At 34.7% G+C, this 8,938-nt stretch overlaps 1 pseudogene; it reads right to left on the reverse strand.

Moving 5' to 3' along the window:
• Positions 1–5,010: 5,010 nt before the first annotated feature.
• LOC141563150 (platelet-activating factor acetylhydrolase IB subunit beta-like) lies at positions 5,011–6,496 on the reverse strand (annotated as a pseudogene).
• Positions 6,497–8,938: the final 2,442 nt, after the last annotated feature.

Here is an 8,938-nt window from a genome sequence, read left to right on the forward strand (position 1 = left end):
CTATTCTTTCCATTCCATTATGGCCTATAAAACAAGGATCACAATACCAGCCCTGCCCAGCTAACTGGCTGTTATAAATTCAAAGGAGATAATGCACGTGAAAGTTCTCTATAAACTATAATGTGATGCTTAAATATCAAGTTTTAGAATTGTTATTGCAGGAGTAATGGCAGACATGAGATTTCATCAAACTTTACCAGTGAAGGTCCCCAGATCTTCTGCACTTTACCCTCTTAGGGAGTGCTGAGAGATTGTTTGGTGCATGGTCACATAGCCTATGTGTAGGAGAAGTCAGATTTTACTTCATCTTCCTGATTCTCAGGCCAGTTTTCTATCCACTGTAAGCTCCTCCTTCATCTCCTCCTTTCTTCAGGTTATCACATCCTTATTTTTCCCCAAACCTTACCCATGGGTTCTACCATATTACAGGATCTAAGAATCTAGGGAAGAGCTTTTTGTTACTGATCGGAATGTTAATTAGAACAATGACTATGATGGAAGAGTTGAAGTGAAAGGATGTAATCAAGTTGTATGGATTAAGTAATAATTCTTCTCTAGATTCTGTACCTGATTTGCTGTGTAAGGTATAACATTGTTTAATTTGCAAAAACCAAGATTTCTTTGTGAAAGTATCCATGGCCTCATATAATGAAGTGAATGTCAGATCTTCCTCAGTCTGAGATGCCTCTTTCCCAAGGGCCTTATTTTTGCAGAACTTGATACCCAAGTATCCAGAAGAAGCAAAGTGAAATACAGTCTTATTGGTTGATAGACCTTGATTTTGATCTCCAAAATGATCTATCAGCTTAGGTGCTAACAAGATGGGCAAGTCAAAGTTTATCTCTATTGATTAGGTGATCATAAGATGATCACATGCTCATATTGGAGAAGAGAGGGTGGTCCAGAAGTACATAAACACATCGGGGGATTTTTCATATCATGCCAAAGTTTCCTATTCATTTTAGGCTTGGTCATCAGCCTTCTAGTGGTGAGGCAAGTGAAATAAGAAGACAGCTAGGTGGTGTAGTCGATAGAACACCAACCCTCAAGTCAGCAGGACCTGAGTTCAATGTGACCTCATACACTTAATACTTCCTAGCTGGGTGACTCTAGGCAAGTCACTTATCTAAATTGCCTCAGCAAAAAGACAAAAAAAGCAGGGGGGGAATAAGACGAGATCATAGAAGATAATCTTTAGTTGCCTCAATGCAGTGTCAGCATCATTTAGCCACATTTACAAGAAAGTAGAGGGAGAAAGAGTTGGGGGAGGGATCTGCTGCACCAACACTTAGGTTTATTTGCCATCTCTTCTCTCCCTCTAATAAATGGTCTTAAAGTGATAGGAAGATGTGATGGTGGCTGGGAAATGACATGCCAGGATGAAGGAAAGATTGGGTAAAAGACATTTTTGAATATCTGCTGAGAATTCAGGGTAAAGCAATATGGCAGAATACTGCTGAAACATAAGAGGCAGGGATGAAGAAGATGAATCTTTTTTTCTTTCTTTTTCCTGCTCCCACCCATTTCTTACTCCTAAGAAGTAAGAATAGCTCTAGAATTAAAAAATCCCTTCACATCTGCTTTTCACTTAACTGTTTGCTTTAATTCTAATACTTCTATCCTGTAATAAAAATGTCCAACTTCTCTTCCAATGCAGGAATCCATTATATGGCCTATAGTGATTTAATTATTGCATATTTTCTCAGTGACCTAAATATGTTGCATTTATGTAAACTAATCATTTTGCTAATGTTCCCAATTTGAGCTAAATCTCATCATCTTTGCCTCTAAACCTGCCAATCCTCCAATCTATTGATTTATGTTGAGGACTTTCTGTAGGTATTTTGAAATTTCAAACCTCAAAATAATCTTTAGTTCTTCCTTCTCCCCAAATTTCTATACCAAAAATGTTATCCTAGCCATTCTATTTACATACATTGTTCTTTTCTCCATTCTCCAGAGCCATCAGTCTGATCTATTTTTATATGCTTCAATTTTTTTTCTCTGTTTCATTCTTCCCCTCTTGAATAAATCCCTACCACAGGATTCCTCTAATTGATATTTTAAAAATAATTTTTAATCTTACATAATCTTAAATTTTAGACTAGCCTTAGTCTAGTCTAAGATTTAACAGATGAGGAGTCCAAAACATAATGGTAATATGCTTTTAATAATTAATTAATGGAAGAGCAGGATAAAAAAGGTGTTGTGATTAGTAGTCCACTCTTCTTTCCATTATTCCATACTATGTAATTCTGATATCCATCCAGTTTTATTAATTTTTCTATGCTTTTTATCATTTGCATATTTGATAAGCATATTTTCTAAATCGTCTTCAAAGCAACAGGAATAAATGCCCTCAATAAGAAAGAATTAAATACATAAGTCTGTTTCACACCTGTAAAAATATCTTTGTCCACATCAATCCATTTTGCAATGATCATTTGATGTCTAACTGGATTTCATTATCTCATCTTAAGAATACCTGAGAATCTTGTCAGGTATTTTGTGTCAACCTGTTTACACTTTTCTCCCCATTATACTAACTAAAAAGAAATTGTTCCAATGGGTAGGATTTGTTTTTAGAGAACCAATTGTGTTTTTTAGTGATCATAATTATTTTTCTTTTTTTAATCTTTAATTTTTAACATATGCAGGATAATTTTTCAACATTGATCCTTGCATAGCCTTGTGTTTCAGATTTTCCACTCCTTCTCCCTGCCCCCTCTTCTAGGTAGCAAGCAATCTAATATGTTATACAGGCTAAAATATATGTTAAATCCAATGTGTAAACATGTTTATACAATTCCTTTGCTGCACAAGAAAAATCAGATCAAAAAGGAAAGTAAATGAGTAAGAAAACAAAATGCAAATGAACAACAAAAAGAGTGAGCATTTTATACTGTGATCTACATTCAGTCCCCACAGTATTCTCTCTGGGTGTAGATGGCTCTCTTTATCACAAGATCATTGGAACTGGCATCAATCATCTCATTGTTGGAAAGAGTCACATCCATCAGAATTGATTGTTGTAAAATATTGATGCTGCTGTATGCAATGATCTCCTGGTTCTTCTCACTTCACTTAGCATTAGTTCCTGTAAGCTCTCTAGGTCTCTCTAAAATTGTCCTCCTGATGATTTTTTAAAGAACAATATTATTCCATAACATTCATATACCACAACTTATTCAGCCATTCTCAAATTGATGGGCATCCACTCAGTTTCCTGTTTCTTGCCACTACAAAAAGGGCTGCCATAAACATTTCCTTACTTTAAGATCTCTTTGGGATACAAGCCCAGTAGATCTCTGCTGTATCAAAGGGTATGCACAGTTTGATAACTAGCATAGTTCCAAATTGTCCTCTAGAATGGCGAGATCCATTCATATTCCACCAACAATATATTATGAAATAATATTAGTAAAAAAACTTTTAGCAATGTTTGACATAGATTCAGTATATAGTAGGCATTTTATCATGTTTTTCCCCCTTTTTCCTTCCTACTATAAAGTTTAGGTCCTACTGCTACACTGAAAAAGTAAAAAAAAGAAAAACATAGTCCTGTGACCTTTCAGCAGAATTATGTTGAAAGAGACAACATTTAAAAAGATATTTAAATAAAAATACTTTGAGAGGGAATAAATAGCTAAAAGAATCAGGAAAAAGCTTCTTATTGTTGATGGCTCCTGAGTTTATCCATGAAAGAAGCAATACTCTGATGCATCTTTTTGGCAATTAATTTTATTTTTTTCAATTATATGTAAAGACAATTTTAAAAAGCTTTTAATTTTTTTTGTTTCATATTCTCTCCCTCAGTCCTCTCTTAATGTTCTTTGAGAAAAAAAAAAGCAATTTGGTATAGATTATACAAGTTTAGTCATATACCATATTTTTCATGTTGCAAACAAATTAGGAAAAAACACAATATTAATAAAGAACAAATTTAAAGTATGCTTCAATCTCCATTCATATTTGTCAGCTCATGCTCTGGAAGTGGATATTATTTTTCATCATAAGTCCTTTAGAATTGCCTTAGATTATTGTATTGCTCAAAATAGTTAAGTTACTCAAGTTGATCAGTACATAACATTATTACTGTGTATGATTTTCTTTTGGTTCTGTTCATTTCACTTTGTATTAGTTCATGTCTTCTTGGGTTTTTCCAAAATCATTCTGTTCCTAATTTCTTATAATATAGTAATTTCTCATTTATGAACATATACCATACTTGTTGAGCCATTCTCTAATTGATGGCATCCCACCAATTTTTAATTCTTTGCCACCATTAAAAAAGAGCTGCTATAAATGTTTTTGTTCATATAAATACTTTTTATTTTATCTCTTTGGAGTAATATCTCTTTTGATCTAATAGTATACCCTATTAAAGTCAAAGGTAGGCACAGCTTGATAGGCTATTGGGCATGATTCCAAATTTCTCTCCACAATAACTTAATCAGTTTACACCTCCATCAACAATATATTAATATCCTAATTTTTGCATATCTCTTTCAACATTTGTCATTTTACTTTTCTTTCACATTAGCCAATCTGAGAAATGTGAAGTGGCCCTCCAGATTTACTTTTATAATTTGCCTTTCTTTAATTAACAGTGATTTAGATTTTTTTCATATATTTGTAAATAATTTTGCTTTCTTCCTCTGAAAACTGCCTATTCATATCTTTTGAACATTTATTAACTAGAGAAAAACTTGTTGTAGATTTTATTCAATTCCCTATGTATTTGATTAAACCATTATGAAAGAAAATTATCCCCCCCGTTTCTTGCTTTTCTTCTAATCTTGTCTGATTTTATTTTGTTTGTACAAATGCTTTTTAATTTAATATAATAAAGATGATCAATTTTATATCCCACAATGTTCTTTAGCTTTTATTTGGTTATAAACTCTTCCCTTATCCATTTTTTTTTTACTTTGTGTGTAACATTTAATAAGCTCAATCTACATTCAGAATAATTTACATGAAAGGACAATATTTATTTAAACAGTGCTCAATGGGGGTAACCATGGTATTTGAGTGCATCCAGGAAAGGGAGGGGAAGTCATCAAATGTGAATCAATCAATGGCACTCCCATACTTTTACTGTTTGATCTATACTTCCAGTAACCACATATGGTCCCGTCTTGTGGAAATCCAAGGAGGTAACAAAGTGTTCATGCGCATTGAGGGTCTTCATGCATCGTTTGTTCTTATAGTCCCACACACGTAGGGTCTTGTTATCAGCACAACTCAAAATAAACTTTCCTCCAGAATGGAAGAGAACTCCACGTACCCAATTATCCTGGCCCACAAGGGTCATAAGGCACATGCCAGTGATAACGTCCCACATCTTAATGGTCTTGTCTCTGGATCCAGATAGCAAGATAGGCCAAGGCTTGCTACTTTTTTTAGTCTCAGATCCTGTAGCTTCAGAGATAGAGGAATAAGAGCTTTCTGGGGCCCAGGAAATGCACTCAACCACATGCTCATGTTCTTGGAGCTCAGCTTTGCATTCCTTTGTGGCTACTACCCATACACTCACTGTCTGGTTGTTAGAACAGCTGGCAATTAAGGTGCCATTCTGATTTGGTCACACCATGCACACCCATTCTCTGTGTCCTGTGAAAGTCTTCACACAGTAGCCAGTTTGCACTTCCCACATTTTTATGGTTTTGTCCCTGGAGGCAGATACTATATGATCTCCATTAGGCATGATGGCTACTGAAGAGACATTGTGATCATGTCCATGCATGGTTCTGATGCACTCAAAACCCTAGAAATCCCATAGTTTAATGGTCATATCAGCAGAACAGGCAGCCAAAAGCTTGCCACTGTGGTCAAAGGAAATATCCTGTACAGAGCCTACATGTCCCTTAAGGGTTTGTTCAAAATATCCAGTTTCATAATCCCACACTTTTATTGTAGCATCCTCAGAAGCAGAGACCATAACACTGAAAACTGGATGAAAAATGACACGGGTGACTGGACTCCTATGTCCACTCAACGAGTATTTTTCTGTAGGTCAAGTAATCCATTCTTTTGGGTCTCATTTCTGACCAAGAGGTCCACCTGACGTAAATTCTTCCTTTGCTTCATTTAGCTTTGATTCTAATTCCATAACCTTCTTTTGTAATCTGATAACTGATGTCCATTTCTTTTCCAAAAGGCCAGCATATTTCTTATCTAACTCTTCATTCATATCTAATTCAGCTTCTTTTTTAAAAACTGAATATACCTCTTCATAGCCCTTTGAACGAAGATAATCTGCTATAGCTTGATTTAATTCATCTCATTGTCTCTGTGACAGCACCATTGTGGCTGTGATATCAAGTTTTCTGATACAGCAGCAACTGCCTCCCTTCTTCAGGAAATCAGAAAGCTTTACAATCCCTGAATCAGAAATCAAATATGCCACAGAGTGGTTTCCACTATTGGGGAAATAGTTCTTCACAGGAGAAATCCAATAGGTAACGAGGAGACATTCCACAAGGAAGGTTCATTCCACCCAACGGCCACTGCGGCTGTCTTTTTGAGCTCCCTTATCCATTTATGTGGCAGATAGAATTTTCCATGTTCTCATAATTTGTTTATGATATCACCCTTTATGTCTAATTATCTTGAACTTATATTAGTATATGATGTGAGATGTTATTTTATAACTTATTTCCATCAAACTACTTTCCAGTTATCCTAATATTTTTTCCAAATAGTAATTTCCTGTCCAAAAATATTGGATTTTTGAGTTGGTCGAACACTAGATTACTACCATCATTTGCAACTGCACATCATACACCCATCTATCCATTTATCCAAATACCCTCTATTTATATGAGGGTACCAGATTATTTTGGTGATTATCATTTTATATTATAATGATCTCATTGTTGAAAAGAGCCACATCCATCAGAATTGATCATCACATAGTCTTGTTGCTGTGTACAATGTTCTCTTGGTTCTACTCATTTCACCTACCATCAATTCATGTAAATATCTTCAGGCCTTTCTGAAATCATCCTGCTGATTGTTTTTTTACAGAATAATAATATTTCATTACAATAATATACCATAAAGTATTCAGCCACTCTCCAACTGATGGGCATCCACTGGGTTTCCAATTTCTTGCCAATATAAAAAGAGCTGCTACAAACATTTTCCCTTTTTTATGACCTCTTTGGGATACAGGCCCAATAGAGACACTACTGGATCAAAAGGTATGTACAGTTGGATAGCTTTTGGGGCATAGGTCCATATTGCCCTTCAGAATGGTGGGATCAGTCCCAAACTCGACCAACAATGTTTAAGAATCCCAGTTTTTCTACATTCCCTCCAACATTCATCATTATTTTTACCTGTCATCTTAGCCAATCTGATAGGTATGTAGTAGTACCTAAGAATTATCTTAATTTGCATTTCTCTGGTCAATAATGATTTAGAGCATTTTTTCATATGAGTAAAGATGATTTTAATTTCATCATCTGAAAATAGTCTGTTCATATTCTTTGACCATTTATCAGTTGGAGAATGGCTTGAATTCTTATAAATTTTAGCCAATTCTCTATATATTTTAGAAGTGAGGCCTTTATCAGAGCCCATAGTTATAAAAAACACATTTCCCAGTTTCTGCTTCCTTTCTAATTTTGTCTGTATTGATTTTATTTGTCCAAAAACTTTAAACTTAATATAACAAAAATCATCCATTTTGCATTTTATGGTGTACTCTAGTTTTTCTTTTGCCTCAAATTCCTTCCTTCTCCATAGATCTGAGAGGTAGATTATCCTTTGTTTTTCTAATTTGCTTATAATATCATTCTTTATGTCTAAATCATGAATCCACTTTGACCTTATCTTGATATAGGATATAGATCCCAAAGTAAGAACTCCAAGGAATATTATAGCCAATGCCTATTTCTGCCATACTGTTTTCTTATTTTCACAGCAGTTTTTTGTCAAATAGTGAGTTCTTGTTGTGATGCAGGAGCCACCTTCCAGTGGCTGCTGAAGGTCTAACTCAGACCTGTAGAATAATCTCTTCATGTGAGAGGATGATGATGATACAAGGAGTCTGAGAGGTAGTTGCTATTCTCTGACTTCTTCACGAGAGGCAGTTGCGTTGTCTGACCTCTCTCATTCCCAGTCCACAGTCAGTAAAGGCTGCTTTTCAACTCCTTCAGATGTTATGATTCACAGATGTGAAGGCTCTTGAGAATTGACCAGCTTCTTCAACTAGGCATTGTCCTTAACAAGTTCTTATCCCAGAAATTGATGCTGAACAGCATCTTTGAAAAAATTATCAAGGAAAGATATTCTGACATCCTGGAACCAGAGGACAAAATTGGGGTTTAAAAAATGTCACAATCACTTCATTAAAGAGATCACAAAGTAAGAAGCCCAAGGAACATTATAGCCAAATTTCAGAACCTTTTGATCAAGAAAAACATATTGCAAGTAGGCAGAAAGAAACAATACAAATATCAGAGAGCAACAATCAGGATTACACAGGATGTAGAAATTACAATATTAAAGAATTACATGTCATGGAACAAGACATTCCTAAAGGGAAAGAAGCTAGCACTGTAGTCAAAAACCACCTACCCAGTGAAATTAAGCATAAAACTTCAAGAGGAAAAATAATCATTTAATGAAAAAATATTTTTAACCTTTCATAAGAAAAAGAGCAGAATTCAACAAAAATGCTTGGTCTTCAATATCAATGCTCAAGAGAAGGCTGAAAATGGAAAAGTAAACATTAGGGATTCAATTGAGCTGAACTGTTTACATTTCTACATGGAAAGATGATACTTATAATTCTTAAAATTCTATCACTAATAGTACAGCTAGAATGATTATACATAGAGAGTATTGACATAACTTAAATTTGAGGAAATGAAATAAAAGAATAATTAAGGAATTAGAAAGAAGAGTGCACTGGGTTCAGAAGGAA

The sequence above is a fragment of the Sminthopsis crassicaudata genome, chromosome 3 (assembly GCF_048593235.1).
Source record: "Sminthopsis crassicaudata isolate SCR6 chromosome 3, ASM4859323v1, whole genome shotgun sequence".
Classification (NCBI taxonomy): Eukaryota; Metazoa; Chordata; class Mammalia; order Dasyuromorphia; family Dasyuridae; genus Sminthopsis; species Sminthopsis crassicaudata.